Here is a 19799-nt window from a genome sequence, read left to right as displayed (position 1 = left end):
TGAGGGAGCAGGATAGCCATAGGTGGCCAACATGGTGGCAGTTCAGGGAAAGGACAGGAAGAAGCAAGTTGTTTGACCTACATTTATTGCATCTCCACAAAAAAATGTTGGGGCTAAAATGGAGAAATCTTCAGCCAGGCTACCTGTGTTCATTGCAGTTTACTGGGGTTTGGAGAGGTTTTGAATGATAATGGCCCCAGATTCCTCCTTTCCTAACCTTAACCCGGTCAAGGTGGGTTGCCAGCCCTTCTTCAAAAAGGTGGCAGCAAGTGGAGCTGTATCTCTTGTCAAAGTGGCCTGGAGGGTGGCTGCTAAGTAACCCAGAAGGACACTGAAGCAAGGTTCCCAGTCCACCCTTGGAAGGTGTGCGTGTGTGTATGTATGCAGGAGCAAAAGGAAAAAGGAGGGATATGACAGCCCTTGGCCAAAAAAAAAGGGGGAGAGTTAGGTTCTTATTTGTCTCACTCAGACCATATATTATAAACTCTCATTGTTGTTGTTGTTGTTGTTGTTGTTGTTGTTATTATTATTATTGGGACAGAGTCTTGCCTTGCTGTTCAGGCTGGCCTTGAACTCACTTTGTTGCCCAGGCTGTCCTCCAGCTCCTGGGAATCCTCTTGACTCAGGCTTTTGAATGCTGGGATTACAGGCATGTACCACTACACCTAGCTAACCCGTCATTCTTGCATCTCCAAATCTAATGATAGGAAGGGCAGTTTAAGATTCCTTTTTATTGCCATATGTCTTACTTAGGAAATACTTTAAAATCTTGGAAAAGAAAATTTGAAATTAAAGAATTTTTAGACATGAAGTAATGAAAACTTAGACTTGTGTAGGAACCAAGAAGGTGACAACAGCAACTAAGGTCATAAAAGAGCTTTTGGATAAAAATTTAAAAATTGGAAGTTGAGAAATAGATTTCAGGATACTAAAAGAATTGTTAAATTTTGATGCGGTAGTAGCATAGGTTCTAAGTTCCAAAGCGTTAGTTAAATATGATTCCCACTTTTTTGGATAATCTAATGTAATATTTCTATTGGAAGAGTTTGAAAAGCATGCTAATCCACTGGCTGTTACGTTTTCTTTGTGCAATTGCCAGCCTTGGTGAACAAACTTACAATACTTCTCATGTTAACTTTATTGCTCAATTTGCCATATTTGTAATGTGAATTTCATTAATATCCCTTAGACAGCAGATTTGCATATAGCCAAACATGAGGCTTATCTGAAAAGATTTCAGTCTACAAAATCAAATATAGATTATAAACAATGTTTTCAAAAACTTTGTGAATTAAAGTACCATTGTGAGTATCATTGTCTATTAAAGTAACTTTGTGAGGTTAGTGTTGTCTGTTAGTAGCACTTAGAATATTTTGTTTGAGAATGGAACATTTGATTTTTTTTTTATACTATATTGAAATTCTCTGAATTTAGTTTACTCATTCCAAAATGAAGATTTAAAGAATTTTAGAAGGATTCACATGTCTCTTCTTGCCACTTTTTCTTTTTTTTTCTTTTTTAAAACAGTAATATTTCAATAGCTATTTTAAAAAGACTCTTACTATGTATGAAGCAATAACCTAGGAGTAGATATTTTTGGACTTGTGGTACCAAGAATTTATCTTAAAAATTTGTTTCGTCATACTGCTACCATAAAAGAAGTGTTTAAAATTCTCATGGTAGAATTTTAGTATCAAAATTAAATTTGTTTATTATATAGATAAATGAAGGTTTTTCTTTTCTTAGTCCCTAAAACTTGATGTGCAAAGTGGTGGTGTATTGGTGTGTTTACATGACGAATGTCTTAAAAAAAAACAACTGGGAAAAGTAAGTTGCAAAATGATACATGAGTATAAAAATATACCAAATATATTAACAAATACATATTTGTGTGATGATGTAAGATATAAAACAAGTAGAAGTCTGTGTAATAAATTAGTGATTTGTAGTTAGGAAAAATGTTACTTTTAATGAAATTATGAGCAAGAGAGAAATGTAACTATAATTTTCCTGTAAAATTTTTCCTCTTTTATTAAATATAAAAGAATATGTCTGGACTAATGATAATATTTATTAGTACTGACTTGTACAACATAAGTATTGTGTGATTCTTTGTTCTACTTTGTGTTTTTAATGTTTTTCAAAATAAAAATTAAAGCACGTGTTAAATATTTATTCCCCGCCTGAAAGAAATCAAGTTAATTGTTTTTATAGCCTAAAATCAAATCATAGTTATTCTGAAAATGCTTTGAATAAAGGACATACATGTTGTAAATAAAAATGAATATGATCAACATTTTTAGTAAGTAGGAATAGTACATAAGGGACTGCTTGGGAAAATTGCAAGTTACATTTAGTTTTCTTTTGAACCACACTTTAGGGAAAGAAACATAATTTAGAGCATACTTTCTAGTACTGGGGCACTAGAGAGAAAATTACTACGGGTAATGCTCTTTTAAAGAAACGGTGCTTTGTACTTTTGGATTTTTACTGATTCTTTGACTAGATGAAATAAATGTTCTAAGAGCCTGAGAGTACCTAGGCCAAAGAGCTATTACTTAGTGCAGAGAAAAGTGCTACATCACCACTTGTCCACCTACCAAATCTGCTAGTGCCTAAGAGAGCAAGGGAAGAAACATAACCAAATATAATTATTATATTTATTGAGAAATTCGAACTGTGTTAAAGAGATATGACATGATACTGAAAACCTCGATCCTAAAAAATAATCTCAGGAATGTAGTAATTGAAATTGATATAAAGTGAGGCTGAAAATTTTTATATAGAAAGAACAGAAAATTATTAATCCTGAATTATGTTTTAAATTATATACTTTATAAGAATAACTAAAAACTGTCTTTTCCAGTAAAGGTAGATTGCCTGGTTTACCTTGTCACTGAAGACAATGAACATATCAGAGACTTTTTTGTTAAAAATACCAAAAATATAAATTATTTTCTCAGGATTTTGGAAATATCCTGGAAACTTTTGCTAATTCATAAGAGGTTCGGCTGAGAAATTAAGATGGGTTTTTAGAAAACTTCAAAACCATGTAGACCAAAATGAGAACTCAGGGTCAGTGAGCAGCAGAACTACACAGGGCCGAACAATAGCTGATTCTAAAAGTATGTCTTAGCTTCATGCTATTTTGGTCATTTAAAAATTCTCAAAATCTTAACCAAGATTTCAGAATTCTGGTTTCTAGTTTTCACAGAAAACTAACACAAAGAAGAAGACAAAACAAACCAACGTACAAAACCAGAACAATCACCTGTGAATAAAAATAACATCTAGGGGCCGGGGATTTAGCTCAGTGGTTCCGCTGCCTGCTTTGCAAGTGCAAGGACCTGAGTTCAATCCCCGGTACCAAAAAAAAAAAACATCTTTTCTGATCTCAAAATATTTCTCAAATAGGTTCTTCAGAAGTAGAGTTCAGGCCAGGGATTTAGCTCAGTGGTTCTGCCACCTGCCTCACAAGCACAAGGTCCTGAGTTCAATCTCCGGTACCAAAAAACAAAAGTAGAGTTCAGCAGTTCATCACACCATTGCAAGTAACAAGGAAGAGGAAGACTCAAGACGCCTTGGGAGGTAACAATCCTCTTGTTTTTCTTTTGATTACCACTAAAATATAGGAAGATAGATATATTATTTCCAAATTATCAGAGGAAAGTGAATGATATAATAATAATAATTATTATTATTATTGGTACCAGGAATTGAACTCGGGACCTTGCACTTGCAAGGCAGGCGGTGGTGCCACTGAGCTAAATCTCCAGCCCCTGAAACATTTTTTTTTTGGTACTAGGGATTGAACTCGAGTCCTTCCGCTAGCAAGGTAGGTGGTATAACCACTGAGCTAAATCCCTGGCCCCTGAAACAATTATTTTTAATCAGTGCAAAAAAACCAACAAGATGTTAAAGACAAAATAAACAGAATAGATAGGAATCATATAAAATGTGTTTAAAACAAAATAATATCAATAATTATATTAAATGAATGAAATATATTTTCCAATTGAAAACAAAGAAGCAAAGGGAAGATATTACAAAATATATATTTTTGCTTTTTAAAACTTGTTTAAATGTTTCAGTAGACATAATAAATCATTGATGAAGCAACAAAATAAGAGATGACAAAAAATAAGGATAATCATAAATGAAAAATAAACATTACTCGAGAGTAGATTTTAAGAATATGAGTTCTCTTAACAAATTTATGTTAAAAATGAGTATGTGAATGAAATTCAATATATCTACCATTTATAGAAATATACACCTTATCAAAATTGTCACAAAATTGTCTGAATGTTATTGTACTCATTAAAAATATCCAATCATTTATCAAAATTTTCACATTCAAACCTGCAAGCTCAGTTCCCATCACTATCAATGTCCAAATATGTGCCAAATATCTCTCTCGTACACACACACACGTATATATATTTCACCAGCTCTTCCAAATAACAGCAACAAAAAAGGAACACTTTCATCCCCATTTTATCAGTGTATCAGAGCTTTAACACTGACACCCAGCCAGGAGAGAATTGATGATTATTATTGTAGTAATCAGTTATAGTGTAATATGCCAAACCATTAAGCAAATTATGGAAAACTTTCTATGTGTAACAAAACAAAACAAAATCAAAGCATACTGTGGCAGTGCAGGCCAGGAATCCCTGTAACCCCAGCCATTTGTGGGGCTGAGGAGCATGACCTGGGCATAAAACTCAGTGAGAGTGCCCTGGGTTTAGTCCCCAGCACTGAAAACAAAATGGGGAGGGGCTCAGCAAGATAAGGACAGAGGGAAACTTCTTTCCTTAGTCATTAAAAAAATTTTAAAAACAATACCCACAAAACTTCCACAGGAGGCACCACAATTCATATTTAATCTCTTGTTATAGAAAGCATTCCTTTTAAATCCAAGCTCAGGAGATGGTTAGCCATAGTCATAATCGCGTCTGTTATCTGCTCTGGAAGTTCTAGAGAAAAAGACACATTTGTTGGATTAAGGAAAATATACTGGCTTTCATTTCCACAGGTTATATGAGTGCGTTCTAGGAAATTAGAAAATCTACAAGCATCTTATTAGAATTAATGAAAAATACTGAACTTTCTGATTAAAAGATAATATATTGTATGTGTAGAACACAACACTAGTAAACTATTGATGATTGACATCTCTATGTGACATACAAATGAGTTCGGAGAAAACTATTTTTACAGAGTTCGGAAAAAAACTAAACAATATCTTTTTTTTTTTTTTTTTTTTTTGGCACCAGGGATAGAACTCAGGTCCTTGCACTTGCGCATCAGGCGGTGAAACCACTGAGCTAAATCCTCGGCCCAACAATATCTTTTAAAGAATGTGCACTCATCTAGGAGAACTATAAAAGGTAAAGTGATAAAAGGCAAGATATTGGTTAAGTTGCGAAAGAGTGTGCTGCCCTTGGTAAGAGGTGGATGAGGGAAGAAATGTGCTTCCCAACAGCAGGTATCTAGGCTGTGATAATCCCCTGGATAATCTCTTTATTTCACATGTCAAATTAATCATCCCTATTTTATTGAACTTATTTATGTATGTGATTTTATGAAATAAAATTTTTAAATATTGCTTTGTTGTGCCCAGATTGTGAAGTCCCAAAGACCAGCAGGAGGCCGTTTCCGATGTAAGCACACGAGGGTCGTTTATTCAAGCTTAAGCAGGGACTCTCAATTGTCTCCGACACAGCGGATCGAGATTGAGAGCCCCGAGTTCCAAATTAGCGGGGTTTTTATAGAGGTTACAGCAAGGTTTGGAGATTTTCCACTTAGCAATTACAATGATTGGTCAGCGCTTAACATGCATGAAGTGTACATTTCTGATTGGGTGAACTCATCAGGGCTAAGGGGTGATTACGTATAGGTTTTACAAAAGAAAAGAAGGACAAAGGTTAGTGGGCAACTGTCACGTATTGATGGTCATCAGACTCGGTGACTAATGGTCACGACCACCCAGCACTGACAGTCAGCACATTGACAGACTGTTCCTACAGATAGTGGGCCCAGGATGTTCATTTCCTGGGTAAACAGATGGCTGAGTAATTAACTTAGGGATTTTGGTTTGTTACAGATTGTATCTTTTGTCCTAGATCAAGCACATTTTAATCATTAATGTGAGAGGACAAAGGAGACTACTCCATTTTGGGCAAAAGTGGAGTCATTCTGGTTTCACATAAGCAAAATGGAGTCACTTTGGTCTCACAGCTTGAACTCAAGAAAGTTTGTAAAGGTAGCAGTATGCAGGTATCACAAAAAAGCTTCCTTTCTGATTTATCTGAGGAAAGGATTCTAGAAAAAGTTACTTTGTCTTAATTTGAAAAAAATATCTCTTTCTCCTGCTGTAAGGTACGAATGCAAAAGGGACAAGGAATATTAAAAATTTGTACTTTGTTTTGAGAGTTTATGACTCATAATTAAGTAAATTTTTTGGACATACACTTTGTACCTTAGAGAACAGTGCTAGAGTTAAATATATGTTCTCCGGGGAAAAAGGAAGTGAAAAAAAAAGAAAAAGGAACTGAAGCATGATTTAGACTTGTTTGTATTTTTATGATTTTTATAATTAATTTTAAACATCTGTATTGTCTTTCAGAGGGTGTTTATGACTTAATTGTGTTTGGTTTTAAAGAGGATAAATGCAATGTAAATAAATGTTTCTATTCTCCAAGGATATTGTTATTAGTATTTAAAATAAATTTAAAAGTAGTGGCAACAATACTCGATTGTGCAGTTCACAACCTATTTTCAGCAGCTAAACCATCATTAAAAATCCACTAGTGAAACATTCATAAAATATATTTTTGCTTGAAAATAGCAAGTCCGTTCTTACTTTTACCTGAAGTTGAGAGGTACGTTTGCTATAACAATATAGTAGCTTTATAAGAGCCATTAGTCTATATTAAAAGAAGGATCAATATCCAATTCCTAGATGAAAGTATCTTTTTTCAAAGATGGAGTAGGTGCCATCAAATCCAGTTAACTTGATCTATTATAAGCTTATCAAAAAATAATGGATGACAACTTCAAAATGCTTTTTATAATTACCACACACAGGTGGCTAAAATTTCATTAGAAGATTCATGTATGGTGTTGTAGTCTTTAGTTATTTGAGAAGCAGTGAACAAATCTGTTGAAATTTATGATATTTCAGTCACTCAGAAAAGTAACGTTGAGAGTTTTCTAAAATGTAAGGACCCTTGCAAAAATATTGTTTCCTTCGTTTTTAACTCATTTGGTAACAGTGATTTCAAATCATATAGGTTAGCCACCTTAGGAAGAGATCAAAGAAGATAAATTGCCTGTAATGTTCTGAAAATTAAAACACAAATTTATTGATAACCTTAATATTTTATCATTTTAAGCATCATATGCATCAGTTTATTTGTTGTTCATTTCCATCTTAGTCTACAACTGTTTATCTTTGAACTTTCACATCACACAGAATATTGCAGTGTTTGGCACTGAAATAAAATAACTATATTTGAGTTTAAGGAAAGATTATACAATTAGAATTGGATATACAAAATTAATTTTGGAATTTTAAGTTAGGAACAACATATTAAATATGCAAATATATTACTGGCAACACTGTGCAGAGATGATGTACCACTGTACCGTGGGCATACCTTAGAATTTTCATAGAAATCAAGCAAGTTTAATGTTTTATTCACATACAATTAATAAGAACCTACTAGTTCTTTCCTAATATATTTCTACAACATAAAATTTGATTTCTAAATCATAGTTCTTAGGAATTTCATACTTCATTAATTATGTTGTATTTTGTTAACAGCAAACAACACTAGCAAATAAAAGTGATTAAGGAAAAACTGGATTTTTATTGTGGCCATCAAAGTGTATGAACTTCTATGGAAAAATTGCATAACTTAAATGAAGAATAAAATTATCTTTTATTTATCTTTTATTTTAAAGATTTGTATTTACTTAGATGTATTTACTCTTGATTATTTTCTGATTATATGCATTCTAGGACTTTTGAAATTAATCCAAATTTATGTTATATCATATAATATTCTCAGTGATTGTTTATCCATTCCTCACATATTTGTTGAGTATGTTTTGTGGGTCAAGTGCTTTTCAGGTACCAGAGGGACAGCTATGAAGAAGATGGACAAACTGCCTTTTTCATATGATTTATACTTGTATGGAGAGGAAGGAAAATAAGTAATGAAATCATATACAGTGACAGTGTCTCTAGATGAGCTTCTTCAGGTACTTTAGTAGACATATTACTGTTTGAGATTTAACAATGATGTGAGTTGAAACCTGCACCGAGAAGCAGGCTGTATCAAGATCTGTATACAGTACCTTCCAGGCAGAGGAAATGGTGAGTATGAAAGCCCTAATATAGGACCAAGCCTGCCATTTCTGATGGCAAATTATGAGGTCAGTGATGTTGAATCTGAAAGATCAATAGGCAGGATAGAATACAAGGTTCAAGAAGTGGACAAAGAAGAGTTGCAAAAAGCCCTTTCATGGTGCACTTAGGGTTTCTATGGAGAAGAATCACAGATATCAGTCCCAGGTTGTTGGTCTAGTTTAGGTAAAATCTGTTTGCAGTAACTACAAATATTGCAAATGTTCAAACTGTCTTGCTCAGAGGTTGTTTATCTTGGAAAAAATCCTCAGGAAAGAGGTTGATTTCAATTCTTTTGTGTGTGTGTCTGTGTGTGTGTGTGTGGTAGTTTCTAGTGGTTAGAATGGCATGTACAATCTACATTTTGTACATTGTATTGATATTAGCTTTTCTGCTAGACCTAATAAAGCAAAGACATTTATATTTGATATTTTATAAGAAATAGTGATTCACTAAGGGAATTTTAATATAAGCTAAAAGGTTTTATACTTGAGTTCTTTTACAAACTTTCAAAGATTATTTCCTTACTTCAAAATATATACTATTCTTAATCTGTTAGCTATGGAAAAATACTAATTTTCTAAAACCTGAGCTGATCTGCCTTCAACTTTGTAACTGATCATATAGAGCTTGTAAGACTTGCTTGAGAAAATATCATTTCAAAAGGTATAAATAGTTGTGCTTAAAATAATGGACCCAGCGCCTGTGTCCAAGAATTCTCCACTGAGAGCCCCTCCAGACCTCCCTACTTCAGCTTTCTACCCTTTGAAACCACTAAGACTATGTCCCTGCATCATAGTCCCTGCATCTAGGTTTTACTAGAGCCAATTCCCTGACATACCTGGAACAAGGACAGTACCCATATTGCCTTGAACCCCAATAATCACAAAGTTCACATCTGTAAGAATGGGAGCCAGGGGATGAAAGCTCATGAACTCAAGGAGATTGAAGGACACATCACAGGTACTGACTGAGCTCCCAGAGCAGTCACATGGTCACTTTCAGAGCTGGTCTCTGGAAGCCAACCTTGTCCCCTCTAGAGAACAAATTTGCTGTGGGAGGTGGAGCAGGATTAATTTCTGTTTTGTAACTTCAAGGCTGAAAACAACAGGTGGAAGCACATTATAAAGCCGATTTGCTCTGTAGTCCTCAGCTTGGATTGGTATCCCAACAGTGTTTTGCTGGCAGCAGGATCATGTGACTTCACATGCAGAGTGTTTTCTGCCTGAAGAAGTGGATGAAAAGCCAGCCAGTATGCCCTGAGACAGCAGGACTCCCTTTTGCCAGTTGCTGTCAGAGTTTAGTGACAGTGGCACTGGTGGCTGGATCCATGGGGTCAGCTTTTCTGCCAGCGGGAGCCGCCTGGCCTAGGTCAGCCATGACAGCACCATGTCTGTTGTTGATGCCTCAGAAAGTGTGGAGGTCCCCTCTGTGAAAACTGAGTTCCTGCCAGTCCTGAATGTGTTGTTTGTCTCTGAGAACAGGTTGTGGCTGCTGGCCATGACTGTTCGATGCTCTTTAAGATGACCATGGCTGCTTGACTTTTGTCTCCAAGCCTGACATTCCCAAACAGAGCATCCAGTGCAGCACATCTGCCATGGAATGTTTCTGCAACATGGACAAGAGAGCCACAGCTGAGGACTGCAATACAGCCTCGGAGACTGCACTAGGACAGCATCACCTAAGTGTCTATGAGGTGGGAAAGCAAGATTGTCACAAATTGTGCACTTCTGGAATCGATGAGCCATGACAATTTGGGATTTCAAGACCTTAGAGTCTTCTATCCAGGGCCTCCGAATAATGTGAAGCTGAGTGACCCCCACCATCCAGCGTGAGAACAGTGGCTGACCGCGGCCCTGCCACTTGCATGATGGTGAGGAAAGCCCAGTTAACACTGTAACACATACTGTGCGACTATTGTGTGTTTTTGTTTGAACGTAATTGCTGAAGGTGTTGGTTTTTTTTAAAAAAACAGCAGTGGTTTTGTTTTCTTTTTGCGATTCCATTCCATTCTTGACCAAAGCTTCTCTTTAAGTAGTTTATTATACAATTGCCATACTAACTTAAAGGAAAGGGGGAAGGAGTTGTGTAAATTGTCTGCTTGAAAAGTAAATAAAAATCCAGAATGTTAAAAAAAAATAATGGACTCTATCCCCTTATGTTAAATCCATTGAATCCTTCATTGAGGTAACCTCTTTTATTGTGCATTTTTAAAAGTAAGCAACACAGGGCTGGGGGTTTAGCTCAGTGGCCCTGCGTCTGCCTCACAGGTGCAAAGTTCTGAGTTCAATCCCTGGTACCAAAAAAAAAAGTAAGCAAAACTTTCCATTTTGAGACAGTTTTTGTTTTTCAAAATTCTGATCCCCAACCACATCCAGCAGGTCAGCATTTGAGAAGGCACATGATTAAAATAATTAATTCATGCATAGCTGACTTTATGAACACCAAGCTTTTATTCTTACATGTGAACAGGAATTGCATGGTCCTTATAAATCGGTTTATATAATATATACATATGTTCTTATGTGTGACTTTATAAACTATTAGTCATTGATTGAAGAAAATGCTTTCTGTTTTTGCTCAGTAGGAACCACAAACCACAAATTTTGCCTGTTCTGTTGCAGGCATGCTATCAGCAGGCTTCTATTAGTTCTTCTTAATCTAAAATGTGAAACCTGGTATGCTAAATAATCAAAATGCTCCGATATGGATCTGCATGTGGTTAGCGTAATGGCCACTCCGAAGCTTCCTTGATTACCTGGTTACTGCGAAGGTTCTCCCTGTGAGCCACTGAGATTGCCTAATACTGGTTCACAAGAGTTTAGGTTCAGTGTTGTTTCACAATAGGAGGTTGGTTAAGGGCATCTTTCTGTTATTAGAGAGGCCATGATTTCTTTTAATAACATTTTCTTTACTGTTTACTATGCTAATTTGCCTTACATTTTTATCATTTTACTCATACCATGATTTTATAAAATTTTCTATTATTCTGAAAACAAAATGTAATAAACCTAGCCCAACTCCAGAGAAAACTGCTGCATTGTGCAACTAGCTCCATTTCTCGCTCCTTAAGTAATGCAACTTCTTATATAAATTAGAAATAAATAATAGTCCAGATGAAAAATCAATTGATAATCAACCAGTGGATTAGCAGTTATGAATTGGGAACTATTTGGCATTGCTATTATTATAAGAGTTTATTATAGGAAAAAGTGTGTAATAGTACAGTAAACTTGGTAGTTTACAGGATGAGAAAATGTTTGATAATACAGTGAAGAAATTGTCAGATTTTTCAGCGAATATTTTAAAGAATTAACTTTGAATTTCCCTTTAGAAAATTTTGTCTGCTCTTGGAAACAACCAATATTTGACATAATTTTTTCTTTTTTTTTTTTTTTCTGTATTCTCAACTGGGTATCAGAAAAAAAAATCACTTTAAATTTATTTTTCCACTGTAGCTTCCAAATGTCACTTCTGTCCTATGACATATGAGAAAGTAGGATTTCTTAATCTGATTGTGTGTAGAAAAGTGGATAAACAAAAAGGAATATTTGTTCTTCTGGACATGAAGGCAGATATCAGTTTAAAACCCATTGGTGTAATTTTCATGGATGTTTGTTTTATTTTCAAATTTACAACCATAAAAGAGCTTCATAAGCTAGGCATGGTGACACACATCTGTAATATGAAAAGTCTGGGAGGCTGAGGTAAGAGAATTGCAAATTTTAGTCCAGCCTGGGAAATTTTGTGGTATAGTAAGACCCTGTCTCAAAACAAAATAAAAATTAAAAGAAGGGCTTCGGGTATAGCTCAGTGTTGTCCTGGTTTCAGTTTGTAGTATTGAAAAAGAAAGAAAGAAGAGAGAGAGAGAGAGAGAGAGAGACAGACAGACAGACAGAAGGAAGGAAGGAAAGAGGAAGAAAGAAAAGAAAAAAGGAAAGAAATAGTTTTGTGGAGACACATATACCTGCATTTTCCTTTTTGTTTTGGGTTTTATGTAGCCTTCAGTATTATTTAAAAATTAAGGTTAAATCTATCATAGTATGCTTCCTTTGCTTTATGTTTTTATATTCAGATTATCAGTTTAGGTCTAAAACACATTTAAATTCTCCAACAGGGAAAAATCACTGAAAAGTAGAAAGTAAAATAATCTTGTAAAACATCATTTAACAATCTCTTATCATACTACTCAGGTCTAAGCACACACACCCCACCTGGCCTTACCACCTCAGTCACCTGTGGCATGTGCACTTTCCTTGTGCCATCCCATGGCTCTCTCTTGTACTGTTCAGTGTCAGTTTCTCCCTGAATGCATCTTTCAAATCATGACATACTAATCACAGATGCTAGGGATGGAATTGATCTATTACTGTAGGTCATGCAATGCCCTCTGGAGGCATTCCTCCTTGCTATATTATCCAGTGCTTTTCATGAGCTATTTTAAGTAACGCAAGAAATGAAGATTTCCTCTTTTTCTTATTGCACAAAAAATTTCCCCCCATGGAATTCACTCTACTTTGATACTCTAACCAGTTGCTAACAAGCAAACCATTTCCTGACACATGTAAAATTGCACAGACTTGTAATACCTCCGGCACATTGTGCTCTTTAACATTGCTATTAATATGTTAACAGGTGGAAACTTATTATCATCTGACTGCTTGGAGTGTGAAATGTCTTATACTCATTTCATTTTCAATTCTTTGTAGTTTATGGTTACACTTGATTAAAGGTGGTACTGTGAACACTTTGAGTTGTTTTAATTCAAGATAAAAATGCTGAGGACTCTGTTCAGAAATATATTAGATATTGATTCTCATGTGGCCTTAGCACTTGTCTAATCTGAAATCAAATGCAAAAATTTTGAAACACTATGTGAAAAGTAGATTAAAGCATAGCCAAACTGTAATCAAAATTAGTAATATGAATGCAAGGGAAGAGTTATGGAATAGTAAGAAGGAAATACTAGAAAGCGACTTAATACATTGATAGAAAATGTCTCCAGGTACAGAATTTGAGAAGATTAATAATGGATACTGCTCATTTTAGGTTATAGCTTATCTGCATTGCTGTGATATTTGCAAGCTAAGTGGATACTTAGCTTAGAGATGTTGATGTAGAAGAAATATCAGTGCCGCAGATGTGCACTAATGTCTACACTTTTAGAATACCTTTTCTGATATCCTTTTGTTCCTATGCCTAAAAGAAAACATTTTTGCTATCATACAGCATTAGCAGCAGTACTTAAGAATAAATATTGCAATTCTTTCTAGAATAATGATGAGAAAGATGATTCTTAGTCCATAAAATATATATTATTTTGAATATATGCAGCAATTTTTTGCATATGTAAGCATTTGAACTATAAGTCTATGATGAGTCTGTCCAAATTTTATCTATTTGCTTAGGGCTTTCACCTGGGCCTAAGAATTAAATTGACATAAAATAAACCATCATAAAGAGACAAGCATAGAAATGTATTGAATACCGCATATGTTTGACATGACACAAGGGCCCTTATAAGTTAGAATCAAACACATACTAAATTGGGAAAAGAGTAGTAAATTTTAAAAATATAACAAGGCAAGTAGCTTTTGGCTAGAGCAGAGAATTTATAGAGGGGTGTGATGAAGAAGATAGAATTAATTTATAAGGTTTACTGGCATAGATTTCTCTCGGCCTCCATTCCTTGTTCCTGGTAGTGACAGTGTGGCTTTCCTCTTGGTTCCTTCCTCATGGGACTTCTACTTCTGTATTCAGGAAGAATAGGGTAGTTCGGGGCCCCTGCTTGTACCTGCTGATTTTCAAGTTCCTTTTAGTTCAAAACAAACCCTTGGCAAAAGTGGCATATTTTGCTGTAGCATATTGTGTCACACGTTAGTATTATCAGTAAATGTATGTATCCTTTCTTGTGAAGTAAAATTATTATTTCTGATGGGTTGGCGGAAAGTAATAAAAACTCTCAGGCATAGAGATGAAGCCTAATCAAGAGAGTATGGCCAAAAGCAGAGAGAAGCAGAAAACAATTTACACCCCAGAAAATCTGGTCCTGTAGAAGCTGCATCTGTTGCTACAATGAATGATTTCAGGTCATAATGCCTTAGGCCAGTTTTCTCACTCAAAGTTCCATTATTTTATCAAGATTTCTCAGGCAGAAGTATGTCAAAGTGATCTTAAGGTAGATATACTGCCTCAGTCAGCTGAGAAGAGAATGTGGATATCCTTTCCTTTCCTGTTTTTTTTTTTTTTTGTGTGTGTGTGTGTGTGTGTGTGTGTGTGTGTGTTACTGGGGATAGAACCCAGGGCCTTCACACTGAGGTATATCCCCAGCCTATTCTTTTATTTTGAGACAGGGTCTCACTAAATCACTATGTTGCCAAGGCTGGACTCCAGCTTGCATTAATCCTGTCTCAGCCTCCTAGAGTGCTGGGATTACAGGCATATGCCACTGCACCTGGCTTTGTTGCTATCTTTATTAATAGGAATTAAACTATTTTGCACCAAGTGTATGAATGATTGGAAATCCTTCATATAGAAACTGAGGGGAATTTAATAGAGAAGCTATTAGAATAGCCAAAAGTGAACTCTAATCACTATACATACCTGTGTGTGCAAGAAATTATGTCAGATAGTAACTATAATTAATGAGAAAACAGACCACATACTAGCTGATAAAGCAAGCTCAAGTAAATGTAGAAGAGTTGAAATTATGCCATACTTCCAACAGTACAAGGATGGTTCAACATGCATGTACCCGTACATGTAATACATCACATAAACAGAAACAAAGACAAAAACCACGAGTATCTCAATAAATGCAGAAAAAGACTTTGACAAAATCCAACATCCTTACCTGATAAAACACTCAAGAAAATAAGTGTAGAAGGACCTTATCTCAGTGTGATAAAATCCCTATATGACAAACCCACTGCCAAAACCTTGTTAAATGGGGAAAGAATGAAAACTTTGTAAAATCAGGAGAAAGACAAGGACATCCACTATCACAACACCTGTTAAACATGGTACTCAAATTATTAACGAGAGCAATTAGACAAAAAAGGAATAAAGAAATATATAGAGAGAACAAGAAGAGGAAGTGAAATTATCTTTCTTTTCAAATGGCATGATCCTCTATGAGGAAAATTGACCAAAAGACTTTTTGAAATAGTCACCAAATTAAAGGTAGCAGGATACAAAATTAACACATAAAAATCAGTGGCTTTCCTGTACATTAATAATGAGTGCACTGAAAAGAAAATTAGACAAAAAAATCATTAACAATAACACCAAGAATAATTAAATATTTAGAAATTAACTAAGAAAGTGAAAGACTTCTACAATGAAAACTACAGTCCTGTGAAAAAGGAAATCTAAGAGGATATCAGCAAATGGAAAGATATCCCCTGTTTCTGGATAAGCAGAACCAATCTAGGCCAAATGACCACATTTCCAAAATTGAAATACAGTTTTAACACAGTCCCAATAAAATACCAACAGCATTCTTCAAAAAATGGAAAAAGCAATTCTAAAATTCACATGAAACCAGAAGAGGCTCAGAATAGCAAAAGCAATAATGGATAACAAGAGTAGAGCAGGAGGCATGACAATCACAGACCTGAAGTTATATTACCAAGCAAGCTGCAGTCATACGGACAGACATGGTACCTGCACAAAAACAGATAAGAGGATCTTTGGGACAGAATAGAGGATATGCAAAAAACTTCAAGCACATTCAACTATTTGATCTTTGACAAAGTGGCCAAAACATATGCTGGAAGAAAGATAGCATCTTTAGTAAATGGTTTTGGGAAAACCACATGCAGAAGATTCATCATTTATTAAACTAAAATTGGATAAAAAATTTTAAAAATAGAAACAAGCTGCTGGAAGAAAAAATAGGTAAAACTCTTGAAGTCATAGGCATAGCCAAGGCCTTTCTGAACAGAAGCCTGGATACACAGGAAATAGTTCCAAGAATCAGTAATTGGGATCATATCAAATTAAAGAGCTTCTGTACAGCTAGAAACAACGAACAAAGTTAAAAGCCAACTTCCAGAATAAAAATAGTGTGCCACCTATTCCTCAGAAGACTAATCTAGAATATGTAAGGAACTCAAAAAATTAGACCCCATAAAAGACTCAATAAAAAATGGATAAGTGAAATAGACACTTCACAGAAGTACTAATACACAATAAATACATGAACAAATAACTCAACATTGCTGGGCATTAGAGAAATGCAAATTAGAACAACACTGAGATTCCTTTTTACCTCAGAAAGAATGACCATCATCAAGAAATCAAATAATAAATGTTGACCGGGCTGCGGAGTTAAAGGAACCCTTCTATATTGTTGGTGGGAAAGTAAATTAGTACAACCACTATGGAAATCAGTATGGAGATTCTTCAAAACACTAAAAATAGAAATTCAATTTGACCTAGCTATTCCCCTTCTAAATATCTTCCCCAAAGAGTGAAAGACATCATACTGCAGTTATACATGCATTCCCAGATACATAGCAACCCATTGCATAATAGCAAAATCTCAGAAGCAGCCTATATTTTCATCAACAGATGAATAAATAAACGTGGTATTTACATACAATGGAGTACTACTTTGCTATAAAGAAAAATCCAAACTTTGAGTTATTTGTAGCAAAATGGATGTACCATGAGAACCTAAGATTAAGTGAAATAAATCAGACATACAAGCTTAAATATCACATGGCTTCTCTTATATGAGAAATACAAATTATAAAAAAGAGCAAAATAAAAGATAGTAAGAAGTACGAAGATTTCTCAAATGGGAAGGGGTCAAGAGGTGGAGGAGGAAGGAGCAAAGGGAGGGAAAGGTGATTAGAAAGAGGAATTGAGATCTGTTATGTATATGTACCAACTCTTCACAAGGAATATAATCACAATGTATTGAGAACATGTAATAATAAAATTTAAAACAATAAAAAATTAAATTATCTACATCAAAGAATAAAGGGGAAAAGACATGATCTTTTCTTATACAGATTTAGTAATCTGCCAAAATGCATTATAAACTTATATGTGGATGAAGTATTGTCACATTCTGAAAATTTGAATAATTTCTTTTCTCTACATGCAATTATTTTTTTCTTTGGAAAAATTAAGGAAAGAAAAAATTTACCTCTCAAGTTACATCCAAAATGGTGAAGTATGAAAACTAATTTTAGTTTTCTCCATATATATATGTGTATGTATTGCATATTTATATATAATGTCTAGCACTTGCTCTCATTTCTTTAGACCCTGAAAATACTTGAAAATATAACGACAGTGTTTTGTGTTATGTTCAGGGCAGTAGTTGTTTTAAGTTGTCCAGTCTGAATCTCAGGGAGAATTTGATAATCACTGCTAATATATTGTAAACATCTATTAAATATATCTATTTCTATATAATCATATGCAGCACATTTGCAGTAGTCATACAGAGAGGCTAGTCTCTGCCCTCAGTCTATAGATATATGCATATATTCAGCACTCTTACCTAAATTTATATCATCCTTGTTTGTTTTTCCCATTTGCCTCCCTCTGGCAAAGTAGCAGCACACTGAAGCCAAGCATTTATTCTGTCTTGTTTTCTCTTGTATAGTGTCATCATCAGTGCTTGGAACACATTAAGTACCCAATAAATCTTTGTGGCAAAAGTGTGGATTCACCAGCCACAGTACTTCCCTTTTCTTAGCTTTCCTAAAAATTTCTTTAAAATTAAATGTACAAATTTTTATATTTGGCAAGTTCCTTTTTCTCTGTCTTTATCAATACATATGCACATGTACATACTATTCATATTCCTGCAGTGTTCAAAACCAGTATATACAGAAGGCAGATGTTCTGAGTTGTTATGAACTTTACTTACTTTTTTCCATCTCGGACTTATATTGCTTCTGAAATGTAAACTAAATACTATAGAAAATTATTCACCACTTTTACTTTCTTTATTAGCAATACAACTTAGACTCTTTAGGTTCCACTTTGATTATCTCATGCAGTAAGTCCAAACCCTCACTGCCTTCACTTTAAACACAGACTTCTGCAATAGCTTAACTCCAGTGTATTACCTACTATCTCTGTGTTTGCCTGCCTATCCCATATAGATCCACACTTTGTTACCAAGGACAGTGTTCTCCAAAAGCTGTCTTATTCATTTCCCTTTCCTTTCCTAAAACTCATTAACAAAAAGTGGTAAGAAAATATTACAGGTCAAGAAACAACTGAAAAAAAAAAACCGAGGAAAGGCTAGAACACTAAAGTTAGAATTCTTTTGTGAGGAGCACAAAGGAGAAGAACTAGATCAGAGTGTGGGAGCATATTCTATTAAGTTAGATTGTAGTTAGTCTTATACCATAATTGGCTCTTGGGTTAATGACAGATTTAAGGTATAATAAATAGAACTAGTACAGCAGTAAGAGTAGAAATGTTAGTAGTGACATTTATTAAAGGCTCACTCTTGTTGGCACCGTCATAAGCACTTTGTCACCATCATCTCATCTATTTTTCTTTACACTCATTATAATTTAGATCCCAAATGTCCCCTAATAGTCCTGTGTTCAGATACAACTCTTTCCAAAGGTGGTTGGATCATAGGGATAGATGCTATATTCACCCATTGATGAGTGTTTAGCAGAATGAGGGCTCTATTGGAAACTGGACTAGAAGCTATGCATATTTCATTCTGGCAAAGACATTTTCTACATTTTCCTGTGTCCTTACACTTTGTGTGAAGCTGAATTTAAAGGTGGTGGACCAACCTGGGGAAGGAAGTTTAAAAGCAGAATAATATTCGGTCTGTGGGTTCTTCTGGCTGCTTTCAGTCAGATTCATATTGAAAATAAGGAACAACAATCAGAACCAAAAGGTATGAAAAGGTTGCATGTTGACCAGAAAGCCAGTACCCATAAATTTGAGGTCAAAAAGAGAGTGGTTACTGAAAAGTTTAGAGACATTAAAAAGAAGTTCCAATATAGTATCCCTACCACCACACATACAAAAGCCAAGCACTTTGGAACATAATGCTAGGAAGGGTAGCTTAATAGTATCTCAGGAATTGGCCAGCCTCTGATCATCACAAGTTCGAGCATGTAGAAGGGTGAACTCCCTTAAAAGATATCGCTTTGTGAAGATGGCTCCAGGCTTCCCTGCTCACTCCAGAGTGTCTATGGAAACATGTGCCTAATTTCATCCATCCAGATACCCACAAGTCACTGCAGCCATGGTCCAGGGGGGACTGGCTACTGTTGAATCTAGCAGCAGACCCTGGCATTATCCATGTGTACAGGTATGAAGAATTCAGGAGTTGTAGGGTCATAGAATCTTCCACTGAGATTGCAGAGAAAAGCCTGGGACAACAGGC

General features: G+C 35.1%; 1 pseudogene; it reads left to right on the top strand.

The window, feature by feature from the left end:
- Nucleotides 1-190: 190 nt before the first annotated feature.
- On the top strand, nucleotides 191-11426 carry LOC101722123 (actin-related protein 2/3 complex subunit 1A pseudogene; annotated as a pseudogene).
- The last annotated feature ends 8373 nt before the right edge of the window (nucleotides 11427-19799 follow it).

The sequence above is a fragment of the Heterocephalus glaber genome, unplaced genomic scaffold (assembly GCF_053883595.1).
Source record: "Heterocephalus glaber isolate CG9 unplaced genomic scaffold, H.glaber_assembly_v1.0 deba00001606, whole genome shotgun sequence".
Classification (NCBI taxonomy): domain Eukaryota; kingdom Metazoa; phylum Chordata; class Mammalia; order Rodentia; family Bathyergidae; genus Heterocephalus; species Heterocephalus glaber.
The sequence above is the reverse complement of the archived record's forward strand: the minus strand, read 5'-3'. Positions and strand labels throughout refer to the sequence as shown.